The sequence below is a fragment of the Chionomys nivalis genome, chromosome 7 (genome assembly GCF_950005125.1).
Source record: "Chionomys nivalis chromosome 7, mChiNiv1.1, whole genome shotgun sequence".
NCBI classification, from domain to species: domain Eukaryota; kingdom Metazoa; phylum Chordata; class Mammalia; order Rodentia; family Cricetidae; genus Chionomys; species Chionomys nivalis.
In genome coordinates this window covers 24,709,840-24,728,804 of record NC_080092.1, presented here as the reverse complement: position 1 = coordinate 24,728,804, position 18,965 = coordinate 24,709,840, and positions in this window count along the sequence as shown.

Here is an 18,965-nt window from a genome sequence, read left to right as displayed (position 1 = left end):
GGGTTAGAGTACCAGCAATCACAAGGCAGCACAAAACCATCTGTTAACTCAAGTTCCAAGGTGCCTAATGTCCTCTTCTGGCTTTGCTGGACAAGCACCCAATGTCTTGACATGCAAAATGCCATACATGCCGGGCGGTGGTGGCGCACGCCTTTAATCCCAGCACTCGGGAGGCAGAGGCAGGCGGATCTCTGTGAGTTCGAGACCAGCCTAGTCTACAAGAGCTAGTTCCAGGACAGGCTCCATAACCACAGAGAAACCTTGTCTCGAAAAACCAAAAAAAAAAAAAAAAAAGAAATCTTTAAGAAAGATTTCATTTCAGAGTATTAGAGGTCTATATGCTTTATTTTGAGTTATGTCTCCAACATGGAAAAGTTTCCAATTGGCTGCATAAAGGTCAAGTTAATGTCTTTAATGTGGATTAATAGCCACCTTTTTCTGAGTAGTCCCACAGCAAGGTAGCCAAGTCCATCAGAAGTTTGCAGGCCAACACAATCTTGAGCTGTTTTAGCCAAGAGTGGACCTTTTGAGCCAACATTTCTCATCTGTTATCACAAGGCTTAAGAAAGACAGAGCTTCTCTGTCATTGGGAACCCAAGAGGACGATTCCACATGAGTTCAAGGCTAAAAATAACAAAGGCAAAGTCCTCTTTTTGCAAATGCAATGACTATAAAGACAATTACATTTTAAGTGGCACAAGTTAATCTAAGTGACAACAGCTGAGTCATTTGAAGTAAGCAGATTGTTTGGTGTCTTTAATATTTTCAGAGTGAGGCTGACAGGATAAATGTAAACCATATAGAATATATACAATATGTAGAGGAACCGAGACCCTTCTTACAAGGCTACAAGCTTCTTAAAGGTAAGACTGCAGAGTCTACTGCCAGTCTTTAATTCCTACAACAGTACTCGGTATTCAATTATATGTTTATTTATATGTATCACCAAGACCTTCCAAGGTCCATGCTCACAAATTTTGCTCAGAAAAATGTAGTAAAAGTTTATTAAAAGACTCAAACTCATGATGTTAATTTCAGAATACCATCAAAGACATCATCTGCTGAAAACAATTTGAAATTTCAGAAGACTTACTACATTTTAAGTATCAATTATTTATCAATGGCAGCCAACCTATTCAATTAGTTTTGTGAATACACACATACACACACAAACACACACATTTCTTTAAATAAGATGTTTCAAGGCAGAATTACTCTAAGAAGTCTCAAAACTAAAATTACTATTATTTTGATAGGACAGCCATTATTTATAACTGTGTCAATTGATTTCTTTCAAATGTCACAAAAACAGTTTTGAATTTTTGTTTATTCTCTGATTTTGTGTCCTCATACCAATCAATAAAATAAAGGAATGATAATATTATTGATATTTGTGGACTGTATATATATTTCTCAGCACAAAAGCATATATTGCATAATATGGTAGAAAACTGTTGAGATTACTGAAGACAAATTATATGTCCTTGGCAAGTTTAAGTCCTTCAAAAAGATAAATATGACCACAAAACTGGTTACAAGGAGCAGTGCATTTCCTTTTTAATAATCCAAATCATAAGCAACTATCAGATGCCTACTATTATTGCACTAAAGAATTTTAAATGTTTAACACTGTTACATACCTTTAATTCTAGCACTTGGAAAGCAGAAGCAGGAAGATCTCTGGGAGTTGGGGGCTAGACTGATCTGCATATTTTGTTCCAAGCCAGAAAAGGCCACATAGTGAGACTTTCCTCAAAATCAGGAATGAATGAATTAAATGTGGCATATTGTCATAGTAACATTATAAAATTCAGAATACTGTGAATAATTTATAGTTCTATGAATAATGATGTATATGGATATGGCACTTAATGTACAGCAAGATGTCAAGCAATGTTTCTAAATGTTTGTATTGTGTATGCATCTATGTATATGTATGCTGTGTGTGTGTGCATGGTGGTAATTCAGAAACATATATTCTATACCTCTTAGCAATATAAATTTATTAATATGTATGTATATTTATATATTTATTTTTTATACTTAAGAATAAGGCATACTATAAAGGACCTTACCACAAATCAAGCAATTTTATTCTAGTTTCTTTTTGAAACTATCATTGTGGTTCAGAAAAAAAGGAAGTGTGTTTTACCCAGAAGTTTCTCATGAGAGCTTGAGTCATATTAATTCTGGTTTTACCTTTCGTATCTTGAAATTTGTAAGTTATTTAAGGACTTTCACATAAATGACCCAGGTACTGATACTGGCATGGAGAGAGAGAATCAAAAACTGCATTCAGAGCCGGGCGATGGTGGCGCACGCCTTTAATCCCAGCACTCGGGAGGCAGAGGCAGGCAGATCTCTGTGAGTTCGAGACCACTCTGGTCTACAGAGCTAGTTCCAGGACAGACTCCAAAGCCACAGAGAAACCCTGTCTCAAAAAACCAGAAAAAAAAAAAAAACCTGCATTCAGTTATTTGAACATGAGCAACATTCTGCTATTTTGATTTGACTTGTGATGGTTGATGTTGCATTCACTGGGTGATCACAGATGTAAATAAGAATAATCAAAATATTGATTTGTTAACATGAAAAGTATAATTTTATCAACTGAATAACCTAAGTGTCATGAAAATTGTATCTCTAGTATATACCTCTTAGATAGTGTTTTTCATTTCTTTGTCTGAGAGAAAATGCCCTCATCAAATGAGGAATCTGCTATGTATGCTCAAGAATGGAAGGAACATTTTGCCAATTCAGAATTAGGCATATTGATGGAGGAGTTATTTTCAACTAATAAAGAAAACTGCCTTAGCCCATTTGATAGGCCAAACCTTAGGTGGGTGGAGTAAACAGAAGAGAATGCTGGGAGAAAGAAGCTGAGTCAGGAGTCGCCATGATTCTCCCACTCCAGACAGACGCAGGTTAAGATCTTTCCTGGTAAGCCAGCTCGTGGTACTACACAAAATATTAGAAATGGGTTAGATCGATATGTAAGATCTAGCCAATAAGAGGCTGGAACTAATGGGCCAGGCAGTGATTAAAAGAATACAGTTTTCGTGTAATTATTTCGGGTATAAAGCTAGCCGGGTGGCGGGACGCAGCCCGCCGCTCTTATTACAACAGCATATAAAAATTGCTTGTCTTCAGGGAAGGTGGTAAGAATCTTCAGACACTATCTAGAGCATCAAGACCTACAAGCTTAACTTTGCTGATTTGAATCTCATGCCATTTAGCTGAGGCTAAACTCAGCTGCCAGTTCCAGCTCTCCAAGAAACTTGCTCAACAAGAATTATCAAAGCTTTAGCAATTCATGAGAAAATGAAATACTAATTGTCACTCATATTCAAAGTAAACTGTGATTGCCAAGTCCTGAGAGCCCTACCACAGATATTCCAAAGTAAATTGGTGGTGAATTAATGAGAACATTTTAAATTAAAAATCCATGGATGAAGAGATCTGGGAACAAACTGAGCAGGTTGTATTTAGGAATTTATATAGATAGATACAGATAATGATATAGATATAAATTACATATAGATAATATATGATATAGATATGGATATATAGATATGTATATATTAATATATAGAGAGAAGTGGTTAAGGAAAGATACATATATGCATGTGACTATTAAGGATAAAAGAGGCTATGATTTTGAAAGAGACCAAGGAACAGTCGATGGGAGAGTATGAAAGAAGGAATAAGAAGGGAAATTTATATAATTTTATTATATTATCAATTATAATGGTATATTTTTGTGTGTTAATAAATAAAACTTGCCTAAAGATCAGTGCTTAGCAGCCACATGAGTTAGCCAGAGAGGCCAGGTGGTGGTGGATTAATTCCAGCACTAGAAAGGAATATAAAATGGGAGGAGACAGTTCTTACTCTCAGTCTCAATCTGAAGAGGACAGAAGACAGAAGCAAGTGACAGGATAAAAGACCATTGTCCCATAGCACTTCTCCCGACCCCAGTTTTTTTTTTTTCTTAAAAAAAAAAAAAAAAAAAAAAACAAGAACTGTAAATCTGCTATCCTTTTGTTTAGTTTTTTGTCCAGACCATTATCCATCTTTTTTCTGGGAATGTGAGTACAGTTTTTCAGGATACTTCCTGCTGATTGGGGGTGCTGATAATCTTATAGGGACTTAAAGAAAATTTAGAATTTTGATCAAGTCCTGACTGGAGTATCTTGTGAGGCTTGATCATCTCAGCCAGCAGTCTTTTATTTTTGAGACAGGGTTTCTCTGTGGTTTTGGAACCTGTCCTGGAGCTAGCTCTTGTAGACCAGGCTGGTCTCGAACTCACAGAGATCCGCCTGCCTCTGCCTCCCGAGTGCTGGGATTAAAGGCGTGTGCCACCACCACCCGGCCTCAGCCAGCAGTCTTGAAAATGTTCTGGATATAGAACTCAGACATCTGGGCTATCCACTCCTACAGATTTATCAGGGGAAGGGGAAGTCTTCCTTGATCAAACCTGATTTTTTCTTAACTCGGAATGAATCCACAGCTTCTCATTTTCTGTGGAAACAAAAGCAAACCCTCTTCTTCAAAGTAACATACCTTTTGACTTAAATTTTGAAGTCAAGGTATTTCAAAATACATATGTTGGATTAATCCAGCAACATTTATATCCAAATATATTTTAGCAGCTGTTGCTTCTTCTTCAGCGATTAAACAGTTCAAAGACAACACAATAATGTGCAGTATCCAGACTCTCTGTGTATTTTCCATCTTTACGTGGCTTTATTTTAAACTCTGTTTCTTTTATTTTTATTTTTAATTTTGGGTTTTTGAGAGAAGGTTTCTCTGTGTATCTTTGACGGTCCTGACACTCACTCTGTAGATTGGGTTGTCCTCGAGTCACAGAGACCTGCCTGCCTCTGCTTCCCAAGTGCTGGAATTAAGGTATGTACTACCACACCAAACTATTTCCTTTCTTTCTTTTTTATATTTTAAGGACTTTATCCTTTCTCTTTTCTCTCACAAGTCTACATATATTTTTGAGACACTGTAAACCATTTAGAGGTTTTCTTCATCTGAATCTATCTTTACTGTGTATCTTTTCCTTTAATTTACCAAGCAATATGGCCAGGATTAAAGCTGTGGCTGGATCCACCCCCATTTCTTAGCTTTCTAAGAGTCTAGACTCATGGCAGGGGTACCAGCTGGAAACATGTTTATTGCCACAACTCTGTGGCATTTTAAGGTCCCTGACACCACCAAGCAGCATGCTATTGGCAATTCATAAACACCATTTAAGTGCTTGCTGGTGGTTCCTCTTGAAACAGCTGCAAGGCTTTTGCATCTAAAGCTGAGTCAGGAAGCCTCTTTTAAAGGAGCTTGAAGCATGTTGCCAACAAGGAGAGCCCATCTGGAAAAAAAAAAAAAAAACTGCAGCTAAACTTTGTGTTTTAGTGTCTAGAATTCCTTTCCAGGCTTTCTCTTGTTTTACATGGATTTAGTCAGCCCCACGTTAGTATGCCAATTTGTTGCCAGAGGTTTCTGTCCCTCCCACTGGCTCCAAAAGTTGGGAGCATGGGGGTGGTTGTGGGGTGGGGGGAAGGGGAGAGGGGGAAAGAGAAGGGAGAAGGGGAGGGTTGGAGAGAGCTGGGGGGAGTAGGATGGGTGAGATGGAGGAAAGACATATATGGGAGCAGGGAAGAAGATATCTTAATTAAGGGAGCCATTTTGGGATTGGCAAGAGGCTTGACTCTAGAGGCGTTCCCAGATGTCCACAGGGATATCCCCAGCTAGGACCCTCGTCAGTGGAGGAAAGGGTGCCTGAACTGGAATGACTATTTTTTTTTTATTTTTATTTATTTATTTTTTTTTTTTGCTTTTTCGAGACAGGGTTTCTCTGTGGTTTTGGAGCCTGTCCTGGAACTAGCTCTTGTAGACCAGGCTGGTCTCAAACTCACAGAGATCCGCCTGCCTCTGCCTCCCAAGTGCTGGGATTAAAGGTGTGCGCCACCACCGCCCGGCCCAGACCAATGACTATCTTTAATATCACCATAGGACCTTCATCTGGTGACAGATGGAGATAGATACAGAGACCCACATCAAAGCATTGGACTGAGCTCCCAAGGTCCAGCTAAAAGCAGAAGGAGGGAGAATATGAACAAGGAAGTCAGGACCGCGAGGGGTTGGTCCACCCACTGAGACAGTGTGCCTGATCTAATGGGAGCTCACCAAATCCAGCTGGACTGGGACTGAACAAGCATGGGATCAAACTGGACCCTCCGAATATGGCTGACAATTGGGGCAGACTGAGAAGTCAATGATAATGGCACTGGGATTTGTCTCTACTGCATGTACTGGCTTTTGGGGATCCTATTCTATTTGGATGCACACCTTCCTAAGCCTGAATGGGGGGAGGAGGGCCTTGAACTTCCCACAGGGCAGGGTACCCTGCCCTCTCTTAGGACTGGATGGGGGGGAGGGTGAATGGGGAAGCAAGAGGGAAATGGAAGGAGGGGAGGAAGTGGAAATTTTGAATGGTATTATTTATAAAGCAATAAAAATAAAAAATAAAAAAGAATAATATTATTTGAGACTGCTTCTTACCTTAGGCTTCATTTAGCCAGCCCGCATAAACCCTAAGGGGTTTACAAATATTTGTTATTGTGATTCGTAGAAATTAATTTTTATCTTATCTTTAAAAAAGAGGTGTGCAACCAGGTTAGAAACTCCTATGAGAAAAATTATCTAAAATTATGCTATATAAATAATCAATATAGAAATAAACTTTAGAGAAATGGAAATTCTACCAAAAAAAATGGAACTAAAACATTAGACCTCATATAAATTCACTAAAGTAAGAAAAGTTAAATCTTTTTTTTTTTTGACAAATGTTTTAAAATTTCCAAGTTGTGTGCATTTGCTTTCTGCTGATGTTTGCACACATCCCTTTGTCTCACCCCAGGAGTCCTTCTCATTTTACATGACATTTCAAGACACTATTTGAAGACTCAACTTCTCCCACACCCAAACCTCTATTTTTAGTTTCTGTTCTTTTTAAAAATATAGAAAGAACGCTTGGGAATACAGAGGGTAATAGCTCTGGAGAGTGGAGATGTGTTTCATTTCCGTCATCAGTGGATCCCTTGAGGCAGCAACTAATCTTTGCTCCACTATCCCACAGTGTAATTTTAAACGTTCCTAAGTGACAGTGCCCCCAAACCCCATCAGGGTAGCTCTCTTATGATTACCCACAGTCTCCCTGTTGTGGTGCAGAAGAAAGAAGGTTACAAAAGTGCTCTTCACTAATGTGGGCTAGCTAAGAAGGATTAAATTCAGTCCTTACTCACCAAGGTGCCTCTGGGAGATAATAAGGTCATACATCTGAGAAGGATATTCAGTAAGGAGTGTGTGTTTGTGTTTCTGTGTATATATGTGTGTGCTTGTATGATGTATATACAAATATACTATAGATAACATAGCATCTAGGAACTTTTATGTTCATTTGTTTTATTCAGTGATGCCACCTCTGAATTATTCCCTTGAAAATATCTATATAGCATCAGGTGCCAGAGATAAGGCTTGCTAGTGAGAATAACAATACAAAACCATAAAATTTGGTTTTTGCTTTTTTTCTTTAAATTTTCACTCATTTCATAAATATTTCTGAATACCTATAATGATACAAACTAGCACAGTGAACAAGCCTGCTGCTCATACAACTGGTGCATTTTGGACCCTAAGCTTCAAGGTTAACAACTATTCACCTGTACGGTTGACTTGTTTTCAACCAGTAGCTAAAGGAGTTGATGTTAGGTACAGAAAGTTGTTTAAATTGGCAATTTTTAAGTTTTAACCCTTCCTAAGTTGTAGTGACTATGAGACACAGATTTTATATGTATTTCTATCAAGACCCAATATACAAAGCTTCACATACCTAGGGTGGCAAAATATCCAAACACATCTTTATTGACAATTATCTCCTCTCTGGCACTATACTCTTGTTAGTGGTTACTGTAATCACATTCAAAATGATTTACATTAAACCCATCCCTTAGATTTTTGTTCTAAAGAAACCTAAACTTAAAGAAAGCCAAGTCATGTAACGCTAAAGGGGTAGAAATTGTGTTAATAAATCAATCAACAAAGCTTCCAGTGAATTCTATGACTATGGAAATGCCCATGTTTTGAGCAAAAGAAAGGGAAGGAATTCTTGTTGTGGGAGAAGATCACATATGGAACTATTCCCTGAGCCAAATTGTGAAAGATGAGACTAAGTACGGGAAAAAAGAAAAACTGTTAGACAGGAGAAAATTGCCCATTCTTCCCTCATCTTTTCCTTTTTATGTATTCTTTTCTCATACAATATATCCTGACTTCAGCCTCTTCTCTCTTCACTCCTCTCAGTCCACTCCCTACTTTTGCTCTCCCCTAGTTCCTTTGTTTCCCTTCAGAAAAGAGAAGGATTCCCAGGGATATCAACCTAACACGACATAACAAGATGCAATAAGAAGAAGCAGAAACCCTCATATCAAGGTTGGACAAGGCAACTAGTATGAGGAAAACGGCCCGAAGAACAGGGAACAGAGTCAGTGACACCCCCATTCCCACTGTTAGGAGTGCCATAAAAAAATCCCAATCTAAACAGCCACAATGTGTTTGCAGAGGACCTAGCACAGACTCATGTAGGCTCCCTGATTACTACTTCAGTCTCTGTGAACCCCTATGAGCCCTGCTTAGTTGATTCTGTGGTCTGTGTTCTCCTGGTATCCTTGACGGCACTAGCTTCTACAATCCTGTGTCCCCGTCTTCTGTAGGGTTCCTCAAGCTCTGCCTAATGTTTTCCTGTGCGTCTCTGTGGCTGCTTCCATTAGGTGTCAGAGTAAGCCTCTCTGATGATAATTGGACTAGGCATTGATATAGAAGTATAGCAGAATAATATCATTTCATTGACTCTCTCTCCTCTCTCTCTCTCTCTCTCTCTCTCTCTCTCTCTCTCTCTCTCTCTCTCTCTCTCTCTCTCTCTCTCTCTCTCTCATTGAATTTGGTTCTACCCTACCTAGGTCTTTGGGCCATCCAGATTTTGGTTCCTGGCCATCCAGGCAGTCTTGGACATAAGCTCCTCCTCATGTGCTACAGGCCTCATGTTAGAACAGTCATTAGTGGCTCACTAACAGAAGTTCTACACCATTACCCCAGCACATCTTTCATACAAGACAGGTTAGGTTTTAAAACATTGCCGCTTCAGATTCCATATTCCTCATTACAAATAGTTCTTGATAGGATCATCTTGGTGATTTCCAAAAAGTTTCCACTGCACTAGGTTTCCACATTGCTCTCCAAGTGCCCTCCAATTCTAGTGGACTCTCCCAGCGTGCCCTTCTTCTATCCCCTTTATGTCTATTCTTCCAGTCCCTATTCACCTCCAGTCCACTGATATATTTTCATTTATAATATTAGCTACTAAGTAAAGGATAATCATGTTACAATTCACGGACACAGATGCTAAATAACAAGAATGGATTAAAGTAGGGGAAGAAGGAAACACATGTATCTTCCAGAGTAGGAGATAGCAAAAAAATAGAATAAAAAAATTACCATCTTTAAATTTTTTAAAAAAAACTGAAATAAAATGTAGCATGATTTGTGACATCCAGTATCCTGTCTTTGGAACTAAGAATGAAGTAAAATGCTTTAGGTAGAAGCATCCAGGAATTTAAGCAGATTGTCTCTCATGAATGACCTCGTATGCCCTGCTAAGGAGTAGGACTTTATCCTCAAGGCAGTGGAATGATATTGACAGGCTTTAAATAAGCCCAAAAGTGACATGATCAGATTTGACTTCTGAAAATCACTGAGACTGAATTGTGAAATGGATTGGAGAGGCCATGACCTGAAAGAGGAACACCAGTTAAGCAAGTGCTACAGGCAATCAGAGAGCTAGTGTTGTGAACATTAGAGATGGGGAAAAGAACTGTATTCTTGTGTTATTAAAAGGCAGAAGGTACTAGAGTTGTGCTTTATTTCAGAGAGTTTGTAAAAGAAAATGCCTAAAGTTTTAAGTGAGTGTATTATTCCAGAGTTGGAAGACCATTCATTAGCAAATCAGAAGGGTATGTCAGCTGACAGCTCTCCACTTCAACTTTTGTAGTGAAGCTTTTTTCTTGTTTATTAGTTGACACTCTATGGTATAGTAGGTGGTTGACTACATTGAAGTGGAACTTCAGTCACTTGAATTCTAAAACCATCTACTGAATGATTTATTAAAAAATTTTAAACCTCGGTTTACTTATCATTTTTTAGAAATTTTATTTTTAATTCTGTGCATGTGTATGAAAAGAAAAACAAACTTGACAAAATCTAAATTAAATTGTAAATGAACACCAGGAGTATATGAAATCAACAAAGAGTAAAGGAAGAGTAGAGGCAAGTTTAAGCAGTAAAATTCTTGTTTCTCAAATAAATGTGAACTAACAAAACCATTTAAAATTGCTCCCACAGACTTTAACCCCTGAATCTTCACAGCAACTTCTCATCTCCTCCCCCTAATGCAATCATTGTTCTGAATGGTTGTGCATCAGTAAGTGACATCTGTTCTAGAATGTCCTCTTGAATGGAAACATGAATTCTTTGTTTCAAATTTTCTTTACAAGGTACAATACAAGTGATATTTGACTATATTGCTATGAACAATATATTTCTGAATAAAATGCTCATGTATAAATAAAATTCTGTTTATTGAATTCATGCTGCTATGATTGAAACTTTTTTTTTCTATTTTAAGGTTGTTTTTTTCTACTTTAAGGTTTTATTTACTAAGAAATCAGCTGTAAGTATTTATTTTCATGTCATTTGGGGTATATCATTTCAGGTATCTTAGGTAGCTAATGGTGGAAGTTTTGGTCATACAATAAAGGCATGTTTAGTTTGATTCTTTTTGGTCTACAGCTTTCAGGTGTTCTGTTAACTCACAGATTTTTCCAACTTATTTATGCAGGCATTTAGTGCTATGAACTTTTCTCTTAATACTGCTTTCCTTTTGTCTCATAAATTTGAATACATTACGTGATCATATTCATTGAATTTCTTCTTTTATTTCTTCTTTGACTCAATGGTGATTCAGGTGAACATTATTTAATTGCCATGTGTTGGTGAGCTTTCTGAAATTAGTGTGGTTATTGAATTCTAATTTTAAGATATGGTGATCCATGTGCTTGTGAGCTTTCCGAAATTAGTGTTGCTATTGAATTCTAATTGTAAGTCATGGTGATCCAATAACATATATCAGGTTATTCCAATTATTTTTATCTGTTGAGGACTGTGTGTTACCTAGTATGTGGACAATTTTTGAGAAGGTTCCATGAGGTGCTAAGAAGAAGGTATATTCTTTTATGTTTGGATGGAATGTTCTGTAAATGTCTGTTAAGTCCATTTGAGTTATAACATCTGTTAGTTTCCTTATTTCTCGGTTAAGTTTTTGTCTGGTGGGGTGTTGAAGTCTCCTGCTTTTAGTGTGTAGGGTTTAATGTGTGATTTAAACTTTAGTAGTGTTTCTTTTACAAATGAGGGTGCCCTTGTATTTGGGGCATAGATGTTCAGTATTGAGATTTTCTCTTTACGGACTTTTCCTGTGACAAATATGAAATGTCCTTCTTGGTCTCTTTTGATTGATTTTAGTTTGAGGTCTATTTTGTTAGATATCAGGATAGCTACAACAGCTTGTTTCTTAGGTCTGTTTTATTGGAAATTTTTTTCCCAACCCTTTTCTCTGAAGGGATGTCTGTCTTTGAGGTTGAGGTTTGTTTCTTGCATGAAACCAGAAGAATGGATTGTTTTTATATCCAATCTATTAGTTTTTCTTTTTATAGGTGAGTTAAGTTTATTTATATTAAATAACATTAATGACCAGTGAGTGTTATTTTCTGTTATTTTAGTTTACATTGTTGGTGATGTTATTGTGTGTGTTTTTCCTTTCTTTGGAATTTGCTGCTGTAAGATCATCAATTGTCTGTGTTCTTGTGGATGTTGCTTACTTCCTTGGGTTGTATTTTTCCTTCTAGTACTTTGTGTAGGACTGGGTTTGTGGCTAGGTATTGGTTAAATCTGGTTCTGTCTTGGAATATCTTATTTTGTCCATCTATGTTGTTTGAAAGTTTTGCTGGGTAGAGTAGTCTGGCCTGGCATCCATGGCCTCATAATGTCTGCACAATTTTGCCCAAGAACTTCTGGCTTTTATTTTTTCCATTGAGAAGTCGGGTATAATTCTGATAAGTCTGCCTTTATATGTTATTTGGCCTTTTTCCTTTGAAGCTCTTAGTATTCTTTCTTTATTCTATATGTTTAGTGTTTTGATTATTATGCAGCAAGAGGACTCTTTTTTTATTCTGGTCCAGTCTATTTGATGTTCTGTAGGCTTCTTGTGTCTTCATATGTATGTCTTTCTTTAGGTTGGAAAAGTTTTCTTTTATGATTTTGTTGAATATATTTTCTGTTCATTTGAGTTAGACTTCTCCTTCTTCTATTAATATTATTCTTAAGTTTGGTCTTTTCATGGTCCATATTTCCTGGATATTTTGTGTTAAGCTCTTGTTAGGCTTAACATTTTCTTTGACTGATGAGTTTATTTTTTCTACTGTATTTCAGTGCTTGAGATTCTCTTTTCCATCTCTGGTATTCTGCTGTTTATGCCTGATTATTTTTCCATATCTTCTATTTCTAGAATTCCCTTGGTTTGTGTTTTCTTTATTGTCTCTATTTCAGTTTTCAAGATTTGAACAGTTTATTTTACTTGTTTGATTGTGTTTTATAGTTTCCTTTATGGAATTTTTTGACTTCTTCCATTTTTTTTGTTTGTATTTTTCTCCATTTCTTTGAGAGAATTTTTAATTTCTACTTTAAGGTCCTCAAATATTCTTCTAAAGATATTTTTAGGTCATTTTCTTCTGCTTCATATCTATTGGGGTGTTCAAGTCTTGCCGTTATAGAGCCAATGACTTTTGCTGGTGTCGTGTTGCCTTTTGTGATGTTGAATGTGTTCTTACCTTGTCTACCCATCTTTTCCTCTGATTGTTGTAGTTAGAGCTAGGTCTCTGGTGATCAATGTTTCAGGTGATAGTGTATCCAAGGTTCAGATTGTTGCTCCTCGTGGTGGAGTCAGGGCCACAGTTCTTGTCACCCTAGATGTCACTCAGCGTTCCTGCACAATTCGCTGACTCAGGCCTGGTTCTGCAGAGGTGGTTGGCATGGGCCTGTTTCTGTGGTAGTTGCTGGCTATGCCTGCTCTGGGGGAGGTCACTGGCTCAGGCCTGATCCCATGAAGATTGTTCCCTCCAACCTGCTCCTGTTGAGTTCACTGGCTCAGGCCTGCTCCAGCATAGGTTGCTGGCTTGGGCCTCTAATTTTACAGTAAACCACTAGAGTTCAGCTTATTATACTATGGAATTTTACAACCCAACAGAATGTGTAATCACTCCAGTTACTACATATCCATCAAACAGTTTCCATTCTTATTTCTATTTACCTTAGTCACCTAAATAAATGAGTTTCATTGTGTTTGGTTTCAATTACTTACTTTTTAAAAATACCTAAATGAAATTGAAACTCCTGTGAGGATATGCTAGGACTGTCTGTTTTGTTTTTGTTTTATGCTTGTCAAGTCTCCATGAACTACCTACTTAAGAGAACTATTCTTTTAATCGAGAGTGTTGCACCAAAGGCTAACTACTGGCAGATGACTGAATTTGTTCTAGTACAAATAATGTAATGCCATATGGTCTGAGCCATTAAACTGTCGATTAAATACAATTCCACTGAGTAAAGCCATTTCAGAGAAGAATTCAGGAGTGAAATCACATTTCAACTGCTTTCATTACAGTTAATGCTATTGGTTTTCATTTAACCAGAACATACATCTTAATCTCTTATTAATAAACCTGGATATATCAACAATGTTAGAAAAATAAGTGTTTCTACTTACTTGTCTGGTTTTTTATCTTTTTAACACTATGTTGAATGAGTTCTTTTAACTGGAATTATACCTCATACAACAGCAGTGATTGAGTGGCCTAAGAATTCCTGAACTGTACCTTATAAAAATCATAGTGCACACATTGCCCAATTTTGAATGTATTATTAAAAATATCTCTACTTCTTCAAGGACTTCCTATCTTGTGTCAATATTAAATGCTTTTCAATGAGACATTTGTTTAATAAATATAAAAATGCATATATACACATATATTTCTAAATATATAAATATAAGATGCTCGGTGTGTATGTTATTATATGCTGATTATTTCAGGGTTGACTAGTTAGTAAAAAAGTAAACAATGAAGGTTGTAAATTTGGGAGAAAGAGCAAGAGGGAGTAACATGAAAAGGGTAGAGGAGAGAAAAGAGAAGGGAGAATAGTGCAAATTATATGTTGATTTTGAAAAATTAACAACGAACATTATATAAGCCAGGAAGCATGGTGCATGCCTTCAATTCCAGCATTTAGGAAGAATAGCTCTGTGAATTCAGTTCAGCCTGATCTATATATAAAATTCTAGGCCAGTGTGGTTATTTAGTGAGACATTATTTAATATTGCATAATTTCTATGTACATAATAACCTTCTGAATGGTTTCAAGAAAGTAGTATAAGGTCACAACACTTTTCTTTCTAAAGAATGTTTTCATGGAGAGTCTCAATGAAAATAAAAAGACTGCAATAAAGAAATAGTTTTAATCTAATAAAATATAAAATTAACTGGAGTTTTAAAGAATAGTTCTATGTCAAAAGCTCCTTCAATGCTGAATATGTGGGCACATTGTAAAACATTTCTGCTAGTTTAGTTTCACCTCTTTCTGCCAGTCTTAATCTTGGTACCAGTTCTGGGCTCTTTGCCATCAGAAACAGAAGGTCAATATTTGTATCTGATGTGTCATTGCCTATCACTTTAAAGGAACAGCAAAAACTCACAACTCTTGGGTACTTATTTGCACATTAGGTTTTCTAACGATTTAGTGCATTTTGTCTGTTTCTTATAATTTATTTCTACAAGATCATCACCTGGAATTCTGAGAAACTAAAAGATGCCCGGTATCTTCTTAGTAATATATGTGATATTTAACTAATGCAGCAACTGTTTCTGAAGTCTTAATTTATATCTTTGCAAACATTCTAAAATCATATTATTGCTTCTATTTTAAGTGTCTTATATATATTATATATATAGTTACCCAAAATAAATAAAAATATCACAAAAAATGCATTTTCATGTATGGTATCTAAGGGTATGGGTATTCAGAGTGACTTTGTCATCCCTTTCTAGGTCTTTACTTCCAGGGCCCCAAAAATTCGAAGAGGACACACTTAAGTAAAATACAAAGATTATACAGTAAAGTATATTTCTATATCAAGATAACAATATTGATATTATCTCTGATCAAGACACCATTGTAATACTTTGTTTTAGTATGATTCAGATGCTGCCAAAGACTTCATAGAATTTCATCATTTTGGCATATTTACATAAAGAAATATGATGTTTCACAAATACTCCCACTGCTCCAATCAATCAAAAAATAAAATTTTTAGTAACAGTCGTAGATTTAGTATACATAGTAGTTGCTACCTTATAAAGCATGTGGTCACAAATATAGTCATTCTTGACCACTCCCCTAACAGACAGACAGACAGTCACCACACACGCGCGTGCACATACACACACACACTGTGATCATATTTTTGAATAAATATAACATTAGAACTTAATTTATAATTATGTAGGACTTAATTCTGAAAGAAAGCTTAAACTTTAATTAACTTCCTCATTCAACAAATGAGATAAAGAAGCTGCGTGTTACCCAAACCAGTAAGTTCAAGACAAGCAAGCAACAAAACACTAACACACTGTGTGCAGAAACTCAGACAATCTTGGTATGATTCACACACGGTGCCAGCCCCTTTAGAGAGTAAGCATGGTCCACTGAAAGTCTTATGGTCTCATACTTAAAGCAATGAGAAGCTTCTCAGATATTCCAAGTCACCCCACATCCTAGTATTGACGCTGAAGTTGAAAACCATCAATTCTGTGCTGTGTTTGCTGTCTGAAACTGAGGGCACACACAAGCTGCCACTGCCAACCAATCACTACTATCATTCTAATACTGAGAGTATTATATGTTCATAGTTGAAAAATATATAGACAGTTTTTCCACCTACTAACTCCATACTCTCACAGGCTTTCCCAACTATAAAAGGAAAAGTCTGAAGGACAACCTGAGATACATCAAGATTCCTTTTTTCCCACAGCATGCCACTTTGTGCTTAAAACTTGGGAGGAAGATGTGCTAGCGAGGACAGTTAAGGAGTTGGCAGTGTGAGGTGAAGGTGGATAAGACATATATTTCATATATATGAAATTATCAAGAATAAAGAAAAAATCTATTTGTAAGGGAACCCATTTTTTTTCTGTGTCATCTTTCTGCCAGTCTAAGTGACATTTCTGGGCTCCTTGACATAGGATACAGGTCAATATTTTATATCTGACAAGTCACCATTTAAAAAAAAAATCAAAATTCCTTAACCTCTGCACTACCAACGTTTTCAGCCGAATAATCTTGCTGAATGACTACACCTGCATTGAAGTTTGCTTAGCAAGAGGAATACTTTCTGGTATTTTCCCTGTTATGAAACTTGAAACAGCTCTAGACATTGACTAATGGCCTGTGATTGGGGAGGGTGTGTGGGGGACAGTAGCTGAGAATCACTAGTTCTAAGGAATACAAGACAATTATCTCTACTTCTAGCTGTTCAGTGTGAGTCATTTTCTGCCACGTTAGGATCAGGTGTGACGCCAAACACATGAAAGAAAGCACCAGGATGCCCATTGTTCACATTAACATGGCCCACTGTAATAAGGAAATGTTATTCTATCTTCCATCTATACTAGAGCAATTAGTGTTTGATCCTAAGCCCTAAATTCTGTATCTTAACACCTAAGTTCTTCTTCTCTGGAAGACTTTTATGTGCAGTGGGGCCTTTTCCATATTTTGTAGTTTTGCCATTATGAAAGTGAATGGAGAAAGTAAACACTCTATTTGCTTTTGAACTTTTTTTGAGTCAATTTCAAACATACAGGAAAGCTGAAAATTCATAGAGACTTCCCCCTTTGCTCTTTGACAGCTGTGTGCAGTCAGCATTACCGAGAAGTTACATCAGCATGCTATTATCAATTAAAGCAAAGTAAGTACTAGAAAAATCCAATTTGGTCACTGATGTCCTTTGCTATAATTCCCTTGGATTGAAGTTGATATGTCTCCATCTCAGAATTATAAATAAGAATAGAAAATGAGGTGAGATCATGTATATGTGCTGAGAACAAATGACATCTACCTATACATTTTTAGATGGTTATAATAAATTTAATGTTTTTCACAGTGTCTATGTATCCAGGTATTAAGAACCTGTGTAAAACTATGTGTAGGTATTTCCACACTTTGGTGTCAATTATTTCGTCTTTCTTTGTTTACTGAGAATGCAGCTCATTGGGACTTTTTGAGGTGATGTTCATCTGTATTATTTCGCTTGTCATAATTATTTACTATGGAAGCACATTGCTTTGTTTCCATAACCCAAAGACGTGTTCATAGCTACCTTCTTCTCTTATAAATGACTAGCTTCCTGAGACAACTTGTTTAATATAAATTTGAGTAAGATGTTTGATTTGAGACATGTTCCTTACTCATTTCAATGTTGCTGAATGTGTCATATGTAGTAATGTATATAAAATAAGTCAAGTCTTTGAGCCACATACACATTGTAATGAATGAGAAATGTTGACAGGATTGTTAAAATAGCATTTCCTTAGATCACAAATGACAGGCATTAATTATAAATGGAGATTATGTTAGGTTAAGTGAGGAGATCCAATTTGTATATAATCATCCATATAATATTTAATTTGCATTGTAGTGTGGTGTATAAACGTGGGGAAGGCTGAATGAATTCTACTTATTTCTTAGACAAAATAGTATTCAAAGAGGAAATAAGTCATTCAAGATCCAGTTCTCTGTGATTCTGTGTCTCTTTGAGTTACTTTCCATTGACATTTTTTCCTTCCCAGGAATAAATTACATTTGTTTCTATAGTATGTTTTCTCACACAATCCTCAGAGATTTCAAAAACTGTGATATTTTTAATACACACTTTTCAGTTCTCTAGAAATTTGACTAAAAGGAGGTAAGAATCTTTCCAAGTTGGCCAAGGAAAAAAATCTCTGCTGATAAATGACCTCTCCAAGCACGTGTAGTGGACACATGATGAGATATTCGAAAACTGTCAAGGCAGACACAAGAATGATTAGAATAGGATTTCTCTGTGCCAAAGCCTTTCTTAAATAAAAGTGACAAGTTCCGACCGACTGGGAACAGATGAGTGAGCAAGCAGCAGTGGGATGATTCCGGAAATCATTTTGTTTTTGTCAAGTAAACATTGAGAAGTCAAAGTTTTCCTGCTATATGACACCTGTAGACAACATCATCAAAATGAAACACACCGTGTGTTCTCAGAAGACACACATATGTGGCTCCAAAGGAATTCCTCTCACTGTTTCCCAGTTTGCTTCTAGTAAGACTACACTCTGCTTTGCAATGCTGCTAGTGAAATCTGGGGCAACAGTGCGGTTCCATTCTTGTCCCCAGAGTCTGCATGCTGCACACATGCATTTACCTGGAAAGCACTGTATCTTCTCAAAGATAGCATGTTCCTTCTCATAGAAGACCATATCTACCAGGATTATAGTGGGTTTTGATCCCATGTCTATTAAAAACCAAGGATAGTAATCTATTTTCTTTCTCTTTGAAATATGTTACTACATATGGATAAGGAATGTTATTACCTACTCGTACCAGAACCATTTTGTGCAATGAGTTAGTTGTCAGACACTGGTGGAAATTATAAAAGTCCATCTCTGGGAGAGGGATGCATTCAGTAAATATGTTGACATATGACTATGATGTGA